At 38.6% G+C, this 13,655-nt stretch overlaps 1 long non-coding RNA gene across 1 annotated transcript; it reads left to right on the top strand.

Annotated features, from left to right (window-relative positions):
* The first annotated feature begins 254 nt into the window (after positions 1–254).
* Positions 255–1,905, top strand: LOC110128400 (uncharacterized). Its single transcript, XR_002311159.2, has 2 exons — positions 255–539; positions 1,603–1,905. It is a non-coding gene; the product is annotated as an uncharacterized lncRNA (long non-coding RNA).
* Positions 1,906–13,655: the final 11,750 nt, after the last annotated feature.

Below are 13,655 nucleotides of genomic sequence, written 5' to 3'. Positions count from 1 at the left end.
CATCTGGTCCACCTGAGTGGGGGGCATTTCTGGGACACTGCCAAGGTTCTAGGCACAGGGGCCAAGATGGATTACATGGAGCAGTTTGGGGTGTCCTCATTTAAAGAGTCAAGAATACTGGAGTAGGTAGCCTATTCCATCTCCAGGGGATCTTCCTGACCCTGGAATTGAGCCTGGGTCTCCTGCATTGCAGGTGGATTCTTTTCCTGATGAGGTAACAGAGAAGCCCAGAGAATTCCATAGGTTCAGTTTATTTGGGAAGCAATCCTGGGATGCTGGAGTGGGGAAGAAAAGAGAGTAAGACAGAAAAGGAAGCAAAGCCAGTTTAAATATAAAGATAACCACGGTGGGCAGTGGGAATCCATTCTGCCACAAGCTGCTGAGAAGGAAATAAATAGGTCCTAGGATTTTCATCCTAAAGGACAGGAGCTGGATCATTTATCCATGAGTTATCGTCTCCCACTCTTGAGGGTTGCTCCATGACGCCAAGCTTGGCTGCGTTGGCTCCTGTACATCAGAGACTACGCTAAGGGCAGACGGTAAGACAAATGGAGAATTGGAGGGCAGATGCACTATTTATCTTCTCCTCTTTGAATTTCCAGCTCTTTATATATACTTGTTTATTGATAAATATTGAATGAATGAATTGATTGATTGTTAAAGATCATTTACTTTATTCCTCTGAAGCTGAAATTCCACTACTTTGGTCACCTAATGTGAAAAAATGACTCATTGGAAAAGGCCCTGATGCTGGGAAAGGTTGAGGGAAAGAGAAGGGGGTGATGAGGATGATATGGTTGGATGGCATCACCAACTCAGTGGACATGAGTTTGAGCAAACTCTGGGAGATAGTGAAGGACAGGGAAGCCTGGCGTGCTGCAGCTCATGGGGTCGCAAAGAGTCAGACAGGACTGAGTGACTGAACTGAGCTGAACTGAACTGTAGTTCTCAAGTACTAGTCTGTGAATGGACCATAACAGAATCCCCTGTGGAGACTTAAAAAATTAAATGCTATAGTTCTATCTTCTGAGTACTAGTGATTCAGTACATTTGAATATTCTATGTTTAAAAAAAATTTTTCCTGTGATTTAAAGACAGAGTCTACACTGGGATCTATTGACTTGATTCCATCAACTAAAACTCATTTTTCTTCACTTCTAGAGGCAGGTGGTTCAGATAGTAAAGAATTTTCCTGTAATGCAAGAGACCTGAGTTCAACCCCTGGGTCAGGAAGATCCCCTGGAGAAGGGAATGGCAACCCATTTCAGTATTCTTGCCCGGAGAGTTCCATGGACAGAGGAGCTTGCAGGCTACAGTCCATAGTGTTGCAAAGAGTAGGACACGACTGAAGTGACTTAGTGTGCACAGAAGAAGGTATTTGAGAGATGATCTTACAAATATCGGAGCTGTAGCTTTTTAGGTTTTTATGTAAGCCTTTCACTCAATTTGACATCTTCCATTTGCCGGTGACTGAGGATAGTCTTATAGACAGAAATAAAATCTATAATTACATATCATTTTAGGTATAGGCTTAATAGTTTCTCATCATAGATGAGTACAGTGGATTGATTCAAATTTCTCATCTTTCCATTTCCTACTTAGGAATCACCAGGAGTCAATAATGATAAACTCATCCTAAATGCAAGATATCTTCAAAAGATATGTCTCAGTGCTCAAGAGCTCTGGGGCTATGATTGGAGATGAGCTCAAGAGAAGACACAGACAGGATCAGAGAGGCCAAGATTTCAGCATTGCTCAAGATCATTTCTGATAACTTTTGATTCTGTCATCTAAACACAGACTAAGAGAGAGAAAAAGTAGGGATTTTCCCCCCCTTAATTTCAGAAACCAAAGATCTAAAGAGTGAATAAAATGGATATAATAAAAAGGGTTTAGAAACTTCAAGATATAAAAGCAAGAATCACATTTGTCCTAGAATCTCTTGGGCACATTTTTTAGTTTTAATACGCATGGTGGAGCAGCTGCTTTGATGTCATCTTTTGGCCACTCAGAGCCACTCTCTGCTGGCATTCTTCCTCAGGGGCTCCTTCCAAACAATCCCATGTATAAATTAACATGTAAAATCAAGACTTCTATTATCTCTTTCAGGCCACACCATCTCGGAACAAGATGACAGTAATAATGGAGCAGGGAAAAGGATGTGACCCATAAACATCTTAATACTGCCTCTGACAAATATATTTTTACACTATAATACACTGTAGATTCAGAAAATTCAAAGGGTTCTAAAAAGGAGCAAGTAAAAGATAAAAGCATCTGTATTTCTACCAACCAAAGATAATTAACATTTTGATGTGCCTATTGTTGTGAGTGAGGCTTATTGTTGTGTCGTGAGGAGTTTCCAATCCTCCTGTCAAAGAAGGACATGTGAGTTTGATTGTTGCCTGGAGAATCCTATGGATAGAAGTTCCTGGTGGGCTAGAGACCATGGGGTCACAAAGAGTCAGACACGGCTGAGTCACTGAGGCCTCACACATGTATTTTTATTTTGCTATGTACATATTCTTTATTTATTTAGCCATTTCCAAATTGTTATCTAGATTCACCTTATCCTTCCTGGTATCACTCACACTGCTGCCATCATATATGTACAGAAAGTTTTTCTTATATTAACTGTTATTTCTTTAACTTTATAGAAGTGGAATCATGGTATCAACGAGTTTTAATGTTTTTCTATTTCTTGATGTAGTTTTTTCAAACCCTTGAGGAAAAGGCAAATTAAAGAAAGAAAACACATGTCGAGATACATGTGGATTCCACAGCATTTCTATTTTTAGTATATAATTGTTTGGATTTTGTTGTTCAGTCACTCAGTCATGTCTGACTCTTTGAGACCTCATGAACTGCAGCATGCTAGGCTTCCCTATCCTTCAACATCTCCTGGAGTTTGCTTACGCATGTCCATTGAGTTGGTGCTACCATACAACCATCTCATTCTCTGTCATCCCCATCTCTTTCTGCCTTCAATTTTCCCAGTTTCAGGGTCTTTTCCAGTGAGCCAGCTCTTAGCATCAGGTGGCCAAAGTGTTGGAGCTTCAGCTTCAGCATTAGTCCTTCTGATGAATATTCAGGGTTGATTTCCTTTAGGATTGACTGGTTTGATCTCTCTTCTGTTCAAGGGACTCTCAAGAGTCTTCTCCAACACCACAATTCAAAGGCATCTATTCTTCAGTGCTCAGCCCTTTTTACTGTCCAGTTCTCACATCTGTACACGACTACTGGAAAAACCATATATTTGACTATGCAGACCTCTGTTGGCAAAATAATGTCTCTGCTTCTTAATAGGCCAACTAGGTTTGTCATTGCTTTTCTTCCAAGGAGCAAACATCTTTTAATCTCATGGCTACAGTCATCATCTGCAATGATTTTGGAGCTCAAAAAAATAACGTCTGTCATTGTTTCCATATTTGCTATGAAGTGATGGGACTGGATGCCATGATCTTAGTTTTTTTAATGTTGAGTTTTAAACCAGCTTTTTCACTCTCCTCTTTCACCTTCATCAAGAGGCTTTTTTGTTCTTTGTTTTCTGTATGGTATCATCTGTATATCTGAGATTATTGATACTTCTCCCGGCAATTTGATTCCAGCTTGTTCTTCATACAGCTCAGAATTTCACATGATGTACTCTTCATATAAGTTAAATAAGCAGGGTGACAATATACAGACTTGACGTACTCCTTTCACAATTTGGAACCAGTCCATTGTTCCATGTCTGGTTCTAACTGTTGCTTCTTGACCTTCTTTCAGGTTTCTTAGAAGGCAGGTAAGATGGTCTGGTATTCTCATCTCTTTAAGAATTTTCCACAGTAAAAGTTTTCAGAATAGTCAATGATGTTTCCCTGGTGGTCCAGTGGTTAAGGCTCTGTGCTCCCAATACAGGAGTTGTGGGTTTGATCCCTGGTTGAGGAAGATCCTGTATGCTGAACGGTGAGGCCAAAAAAAAAAAAAAAAAAAAGAAAAAAAAAGGTTATGCGTAGATAAACTTTGTGAACTAGGTGCTTCCCAGGTAGCACTAGTGGTAAAGAACCTGCCTGCCAATTCAGGAGACATAAGAGATGCTGGTTCTATCTTTTGATTGGGAAAATTCCCTGGAGGAGAAAATGGCACTCCACTTCAGGATTCTTGTGATTCCTTGGTGGCTTAGATGGTAAGTAAAATCCACCTGCAATGTGGAAGACCTGGGTTCGATCCCTGGGTTGGGGAGATCTCCTGGAGCAGGGCATTGCTGCTGGAGTTAAGTGCAAAGAAAAATGAAATACATGTGTCTAAAAGAGTGTTTTCTACTGGAAACCATGATGGGAGCATGCTGATTTTTCTCTTTTCCTCCCACTATGCATTAGCCTTCTTAGATTGTCATGTAGTAATTTTAGGGAGCAGCTGTGAACTCTAGGTCACAATGGGAAGATAACTGTCCATTTATTCATCCAACAAATATTCACTGAGTTACTACAACATGCCAGGAAACTTTCTAAGTATTGGAGGTATAGAGGTGAAAGAGACAGGCCAAACTCACTGAAGAATGAGTAAGTGGCAGAGGATTTAGGGCGGGTCATGTATAGGGAGTGATTGAATTGTTGCTTTAGTTTTGGAGTCAAGGAAAGCCTCTTTGAGGGACACAAGCTGAAGCTCATTAGAAATAACACAGTTTCCTATTAAATTATGGTTTTTGCTGCTGTATTTAAATAATATTTATGCTCATTACTTCAAAATTAAAGTATGTATTATGTCTGTTGCTAAGTATTACAATTTATGTTTTAATAAAAATAGCATATACATTACTGTTAAAAATATCTTAAAATATTTTGATGATGATGCCACCATAATTGGTTTATATTCTTGACTTTATGCCTTTAAGGCTTCCCTCGTGGCTCAGTTGGCAAAGAATCTGCTTGTAATGAAGGAGACCTGGGTTTGATCCCTGGGTTGGGAAGATTCCTTAGCTGCTGCTGCTGCTAAAGTACTTCAGTCGTGTCCGACTCTGTGCAACCCCATAGATGGCAGCCCACCAGGCTCCCCAGTCCCTGGGATTCTCCAGGCAAGAACACTGGAATGGGTTGCCATTTCCTTCTCCAATGCATGAAAGTGGAAAGTGAAAAGTGAAAGTGAAGTCGCTCCAACATGAAGTCATGTCCAACTCTTAGCAACCTCATGGACTGCAGCCTACCAGGCTCCTCCATCCATGGGATTTTCCAGGCAAGAGTACTGGAATGGGGTGCCATTGCCTTCTCCAAAGATCCCTTGGAGGAGGGCATATACTGGAATGGCAAGCCATTCCAGTATTCTGGCTTGGAGAATTCCATGGACTGTATAGTTCATGGGGTCTCGAAGAGTCAGACACAACTGAGCGAATTTCACACCTACTTATGCCTTTAATATATTGTTAAAGAGTTTGTAGTTTGTAGTTTCATAAGGGGGCTGGAAGGACTAATGGCAACAAAAAATTTATGGGCTGCTTTTTAAAGAAAAGGCCTGTGAAATTTTTGTCAACAATATCACAGAGGGTGTAATGTAGTCCACGGTTTACCCATGCCAGTAAGTCCAAATATTTACAGCAAAAATTAGAATATTTTTTTTTCCTTTTCTTTTTACAAATTTGACTTTATTTCTTAGGGCAATATTAGATTTACAGCAAATTGAATGGAAGATACAGAGATTTCCCATATATGCCCTGACATCATTCATGTATAACTTCTCCCTTTTCTCAACATCCCCCATCAGAGTGGTATAATTTTTACAAAAGATGAACTTACATCACACATCATAATCACCCCAAGTCCATAGTTTGCACCAGGGTTAATTCTTCATGTTGTATATTTTATAGGTTTGGATAAGTATATGAAATCCTGTATCTACAATTACAGTAACATACAGAGTTGTTTCACTACCCTAAAAATCCTTCGTGCCCCACCTATATATCCTTGCTTCACCCCTAACTCCTGGCAACTACTGAACATTTTTACTGTCTTCATAGGTTTTGCCTGTCGCAGAAAGTCATATAGTTAGAATCAGTGAAAGACCTTTCCAGATTGATCTCTTCCACTTAGTAATATGCATTTAAATTTCCTGCATGTCTTACACGGCCTGATAGCTCATATCTGAATAGCATTCCATTGTCTGGCTGTGTTTTGGTTTATCTATCTATCCACCTCCTTAAGGACATAGTGGTGGCTTCCAGGTTTTAGCATTATGAATAAAGCTCCTAGAAACATATGTGCAGGTTGTTGTGTAGAGATAAGATTTTAACTCCTTTATTTAAATAATGAGTGAGATTGCTGGATTATATGATGAAAGTATGTTTACTTTTATAAGAAGCATTACACTGTCTTCTGAAGTAGCTGTACAAATTTGCATTCCTACCAGCAATGAATGAAATTTCCTGTTGCTTCACATCCTTGCCAGCATTTGGAGTTGTCAGTGTCCTAGATTTTGGCCATTCTAATAGGGGCATAGTGGTATTTCATTGTTGCTTTAAATTAAATTTTTTGATGACATTTGATGTAAAGCATCCTCTCATGTGTCATTGCCATCTGCATATCTTCTTTGTTGATTTCTTAGTTCATGAAGGTGTATAGCTCCTGCCTAGCAGAAAGGAAAGGAAAGTGAAAGTGAAGTCGCTCAGTTGTGTCCGACTCTTTGCGACCCCATGGACTGCAGCCTCCCAGGCTCCTCCATCCATGGGATTTTCCAGGCAAGAGTATAAAGTAGGTTGCCATTTCCTTCTCCAGCGGATCTTCCCGACTCAGGGATTGAACCCAGGTCTCCTGCATTGCATGCGGTCGCTTTATCCTCTAAGCCACCAGGGAAGCCCTTGTTAAATGTTTGTTTAGGTAATTGAATTTGGCTGCAAAGAATGCACAACTCATACCACAAGTGACTTCCCAACTCAAAAAGTTAGATGCAGTTCACCAAGGACATCTTCTAAACGTTTCAATACTTAAATATTTAAACAACTGAAACTTTTCGTTTAGAATGTAGTGAGCGAAATAGACTCATAGGGAACACTTTTAGTAGACATGTTTTATTCCAGGATCATAAAATGTATCATTAAATGAAAAGGAAATTTTCTCAGCCTTCTCACTGCCATTTTGCAGTTGCTCAGAAATCTTTGAGAGGGCTTCACCCTTCATTAAAGGAAATCCCACTGGATCGTTGTGATGTGACAAGTAATTTGGCCTCTTCAACCCTGTCAACACAGTTAGACAACTAGGTGAAAACTGAATTACTGTAAATCAACCTCTTACCTCAGTTTATTTTCCCTGGGTAAAGTCAGCATTTTTTACTTACTCAGGGCAAAAAATAATCTTTTTGAATTGATTGTAAGAGTCTTCACTAATTAAGTGATCCCTAGAGTAACCACTTTAAATGTCTAAAGGTAATTTGGTGCAACATGTTTAGCACTTACCCAGAAGATGGAATGCAATTATTTAATAACGAAACAGCATGAACTGTGCATGCTTTAATCAGAAAGTCAAGACATTTGCATTTAAATTTTACCCTCGCAGGTCAGAATAAAGAACTGATTATGAATATGTATGACTAGAGATGTTTGGAGATTTCATTATTTATTTAGTCATCCTCAAAAATTATTGTTGTTCTCTATTGAGATTTCCAATATGTTTGTTAAAAATAATTGAGACTTTTTCATGTATAGCAGGTATTCTTTTCAATACCAAATATATATTAAGAGATTCTTATATATTAAATAAGTTGGAAATAATAATTATTTTCTAGTACTTTTGGAATTCTATTCTGTGCTTTTAAACAAACAGCCATATAGGGCATAACCACAGTTTTATTTATTAATACATTTTTATTTAAAAAGTTTTAGGACTACAGAAAAGTTACTGAGACATTCTTTACACCTCAAACCCAGTTTCCCCTGTTATTAACAACTTATATTATTAATACTATGCTGGATCATAGAGAAATCTAGTGAATTCCACAAAACAATCTACCTGTTTCATTGACTACACCAAAGCCTTGACTGTGTGGATCATAATCAACTGTGGAAAGCTCTTAAAGAGATGGGAATACCAGACCATCTTACCTGTCTCCCGAGAAACCTGTATGTGGGTCAAGAAGCAATATTTAAAACCCTGTATGGAACAAGTGATTGGTTTAAGACTGAGTAAAGAGCAGAACAATGTTGTCTGCTGTAGCCCTATTTATTTGATCTATATGCGGAGCACAACATGAGAAGTGCTAGGCTGGATGAGTTACAAACTGGAAATAAGATAGGCAGGAGAAGCATCAATAACATACAATATGTGAATGATACCACTCTAATGGCAGAAAGCAAAAAGAAACTAAATAGTCTCTTGATGAGGGTGAAGGAGTAAAGAGGCGGCTTAAGACTAAATATTAAAAAAACTAAGATCATGGCATCTGGCCCCATTTACTGCATGGCAAATAGAGGGGAAAAGGTGGAAGTACTGACAGATTTCTTCTTCTTGGGCTCTAAAATCACTGCGGATGGTGACTGCAGCCATGAAATCAAAAGATGTTTGCTTCTTGGTAAGAAAGCTATGATAAACCTAGACAGTGTATTGAAAAACAGAGACATTACTCCACCAACAAAGGTCTGTATAGTCAACACTATGGTCTTTCTAGTGGTCAGGTTCAGTTGTGAGAGCTGGACTGTAAAGAAGGCAGAGTGGCAAAGAACTGATGCCTTTGAACTGTGGTGCTGGAGAAGACTCCTGAGAGTCCCTTAGATAGGAAGGGATTCAAACCAGTCAACCTTAAGGGAAATTAACCCTCAATACTCTTTGGAAGGACTGATGTTGAAGCTGTAACTCCGGTATTTTGGTCATCTGATGCGAATAACAGACTCATTTGAAAAGTCCCTAATGCAGGGAAAGATTGAAGGCAGAAGGAGAACAGAGCATCAGAGGATGAGATGTCTGGATGACATCACTGATGCAATGGACATGAACTTGGGAAAACTTCAGGAGATCATGAGGGATAGGGAGACCTGGCATGCTGCAGTCCATGGAGTCCCAAAGAGTCGGACATGACTCGGTGACTGAACAACATATTTGTCACAACTAGTGAAACAATAATGACATGTTATTATTAACTAAAGCCCATGCTTTCCTTTGTTTTTTTTCTACTGTGCCCTTTACTTAATGATACCATATTCCATATTGTCATCATGACTCCTTCAGACTCCACTTGACTGAGACAGTTTCTGAGTTTTCTTGTTTTTGATGAAATGACAGTTTTGAAGCATATTGGTCAGGTATTTAGTAGAATGCCCCTTAACTGGAATTTATCTGATATTTCTCTCATGATTATAGTGGGTTTACATGTGTTCGTGTGGATGACCACAGAGATAAAATATCATTCTCATCATATCACATCAGGGTATATATTTTCAACATGACTTATCACTGTTGATGTGAACTTTGATCATACGGCTTGAGGTGGCACTTGACAGATTATTGCACCATTTTTTTTTTTCATTTATTTTTATTAGTTGGAGGCTAATTACTTTACAATATTGAAGTGGTTTTTGCCATACTTTGACATGAATCAGCCATGGATTTACATGTATTCCCCATCCCGATCCCCCCTCCCGCCTCCCTCCCCATCCCATCCCTCTGGGTCTTCCCAGTGCACCAGCCCTGAGCACTTGTCTCAGGCATCCAACCTGGGCTGGTGGTCTGTTTCACCCTTGATAGTATATTTGTTTCAATGCTATTTTCTCAGAACATCCCACCCTTGCCTTCTCCCACAGAGTCCAAAAGTCTGTTCTGTACATCTGTGTCTCTTTTTCTGTTTTGCATATAGGGTTATCGTTACCATCTTTCTAAATTCCATATATTTGCGTTAGTATACTGTATTGGTTTTTATCTTTCTGGCTTACTTCACTCTGTATAATGGGCTCCAGTTTCATCCATCTCATTAGAACTGATTCAAATGAATTCTTTTTAATGGCTGAGTAATAGTCCATTGTGTATATGTACCATGCTTCCTTATCCATTCGTCTGCTGATGGGCATCTAGGTTGCTTCCATGTCCTGGCAATTATAAACAGTGCTGCGATGAACATTGGGGGTATTGCACCATTTCTTTTCTCCTTTCTCATACCATCCTCTATGGAAAGAAATCACTATGCATAGCCTACACTGAAGGGATGAGTAGCTATGCTCCACCTTTGTGAGAACAGAACATTTACAAAAATTTGTTTGAATTCTTCTCCATGGGAGATTTGTTTAGTCTCTCTATTTATTCAGTCACACATTTATATAAGTTTGGACTTATTGACACTTATACTCTGGTTTATAATTTACTGCCACTATATTTATTTTGTTGCTCAAATTATTCCTTCTTGGCCAATTGGCCAGTGGGAGCTCTTACATTTGATTCCTGTGTTCTTTTGACATACTACCATCATTGTAATTTTTTGAATACGTCAATACTTTCAGACAATGTCTGATGTTTCAGGCCTATTTATTTATTGCTCTAGCATTAGAACCAGCCATTTCTTCAAAGACCCTTAGCTTACTTTATTGGAAAGTGATATTAGAAAAAAGATTTGAGTGAGATCCGTGTTTGTTGCTATGGAGGTATTATTTCTAAGACCCTCTCAGGTAGCAGAGACAAGAAGTTTGTTATCCATTCAACTATTGAAGGACATCTTGGTTGCTTCTGGTTTTCATAATTTTAATAATTTTAATTTTTAATGAAGCCCAGCTAAAGAACCTGTGAAAACTAACCAACATTCTGTGGAATCTCTCCTCTTTTGTCCAACATGTCTTTTGTCTCCTTTTGATCTTAAAGAAGGGGCTTCCCTGGTGGCTCAGCTGCTAAAGAATCCACCTGCCAATGCAGGAGACACAAGAGATGTGGGTTTAGTCCCTGAACTGGGAAGATCCCCTGGAGCAGGAAATGGCAACCCACTCCAATAATTTTGCCTGGAAAATTCCATGGACAAAGGAGTATGGTGGGCTACAGTCCATAGGGTCACACAGTTGAAAAATACTGTGTGCACACACATTGTCTTAATGGGAATAAAGTGGTGAACAAATTTGAAATAAACCAGTTCTGAAAATGGACTGTGAGGGAGTTAGTCCAAAAATATATGGCAGAATTATAAGTATTCTGCCCTTATCTCCAGGCTGGATCTACCTGCAATTTAAAGACTGCTTTCTTTGAGATACTGGGACATTCCATAACTTACCTAAGATGTAGAAATATGCGAATCCAATAGTCCACAGGTGCAATACACAGTTTTGCTAAATTTTTGTGTCTCTCTAAAGTCTTGAAATATAATTTGCTGCTGCTAAATTTCAGGGAAGTATCTGATTCCCTCTCTCTCTTTATTAACTCACATTGCTTTGGCCACTGAAACACATATACCTTATTCATTTGTATCATTTTGTTGCATTTGATCTCTCTTTTTTACTAGAACTTCAGAGTTATTTACATACTTTATATGTCCAGCTAATGTACAGTCCTACATTTAAAAAGAAACAGTCAATTTTATTGAGTGTATATGAACTACAGAATCCCATAGGAAGAAGCATAGTGTCTTGGCCATCATTCCGGACAAAGTTTCATAAGTAATTATTGATTGAAAAAGCATATTTTATTACTTTTCCTGTATTTCCTGTCTCTATTGACCATTTAGATTGGTTGTTAGCAATAATTTTTAGGTAACTTTGTGAAAGAATTTGCTAGCACCAAATGGGCTCAAGATGATGCTCACTTACACTTAAATTTATTTTTAATTTCTGAAATTAAGATTAAGAAAATGTATTCATATTAACATGACTTCTGAAGTTTAACAAACTTGTATATCTTAGGTCCAATTTTTTTCTTTCCTAAGCCTATAATCCTGTATAATTACAATTTTTTATTCTTTGAGCCACGGTTTAATATTTATACAGTTAAATTGAATACATAAAGTTCAATAAACAATCTAAAAACAATTTCATGTATCTCTACTTTATCATGCAGTTGTCAAAAGTACATTCTATACCGTGGGTCAGCTGAACATCAGCAAGGTTTCCACCCTCCCTGAGCCTCCCTAACCCTTGCTCTCGCTTGAGTTTGAATTCTTACCTTTAGTATTAAAGCTGTTCTTAGTGTTCTCTTTACTGATTAAAACTACAAGAAAAAGGGGTAATTATACATATTTCATGATAAATTCTCATTGGAAATGAAATAAATCTCAAACTCTTTGGGGAAATTTATTTGAGTAATAAATAATCTCTCATAGCATTGTTTATGCTGCCCCTCTGGGGAAAAAAAATGGTTCTATCAACTTTTGACATGCTATGAACTAAGAGAAAATAATATTATTCTGTATTGACTTGCTCAACTCAAATGTAGACAAGTAAGAAAATCCAAACTTTCATAGTTTTAACTATGTGAGGAACACACGTGTCATATATGATGTGTGTCTGGGGCATGAGTGTGTATGTCAACTTTGGAGAAGAGATGCCATTTTTTACCGCCCAAGTGAAAGTCACTCAGTCATGTCCAACTCTTTGTGACCCCGTGGACTATACAGTCCATGGAATTCTCCAGGCCAGAATACTGGGGTGGGTAGTCTTTCCCTTCCTCAGGGGATCTTCCCAACCCAGGGATCGAACTCAGGTCTCCTGCATTGCAGGCAGATTCTTTACCAGCTGAGCCACAAGGGAAGCAATACAGTACTGCCCAAATAATACATAATATTTAGATGGATGTTAATTTATTTTAGTAGCCACAGGAAGCTAATACAATGAGCTTCTAGGAAGACTTGACCCCTTTGCTGTTTCTCAAATATGTTAGGCTCCTCTTTAGGACTTATTCCCTCTGTCTGAACACTCTTCCCCAGTTATCTGGGGTCTTCCTCACTCATTCCATTCAAAGTTCTGCTCAAATACCACTTGGTAAGAGAAGCTTCCTCTGATCACCTAACTTAAAATAGCAGCAACCATCCCACACTTCCTTGCTCTGTTTCTCTTCTTTACTTTGACTGACTTCCCTGGTGGCTCAGATGGTAAAAGCGTCTGCCTACAATGTGGGAGACCTAGGTTCGACCCCTGGGTCGGGAAGATCCCCCTGGAGCAGGAAATGGCAACTCACTCCAGTACTCTTGCCTGGAAAACCCCATGGATGGATGGAGGAGCCTGGTAGGTTATAGTCCATGGGGTCCCAAAGACATGACTGAGAGACTTCACTTTCACTATATAGAGGTGATAGATATCACCTATAGAATATAAGCGTAACACGGATGTTGCTCTCTCTTTTTTTACTGCTATAGATTCTCCAGAACATTCTTTGCACATCATAGATATTCAATAAATATATATTAAGTGGTTGAATGAAATAGAGATCAAGTCTTTGTCTGTTTTCATGGGGAAGCATGGTGAACATGAAAGAAAACTAATTTCCAATATTCTAGTGAAATAATTTACAAAGATTATGTAAGTGAAGGCCTCTGGTTACCTGCTACAAACTTACTAATTATAAAGCAGAGAAACACAAAATCAATACTAATGCCAAAATATTAGAAACTGTACCAACTTTACTGTCTGTAAAGTTGGGTATAAATGGACTATCTGTGAATTTACTCTTTTTAACACTAAGAAGCATTATATGACCAGTTGCTCACTTTTATCTCTACATTGCAGTGGTTCT

The sequence above is a fragment of the Odocoileus virginianus genome, chromosome 14 (assembly GCF_023699985.2).
Source record: "Odocoileus virginianus isolate 20LAN1187 ecotype Illinois chromosome 14, Ovbor_1.2, whole genome shotgun sequence".
In the NCBI taxonomy this organism is placed as follows: Eukaryota; Metazoa; Chordata; class Mammalia; order Artiodactyla; family Cervidae; genus Odocoileus; species Odocoileus virginianus.
This window is presented reverse-complemented; position numbering and strand designations above follow the sequence as displayed.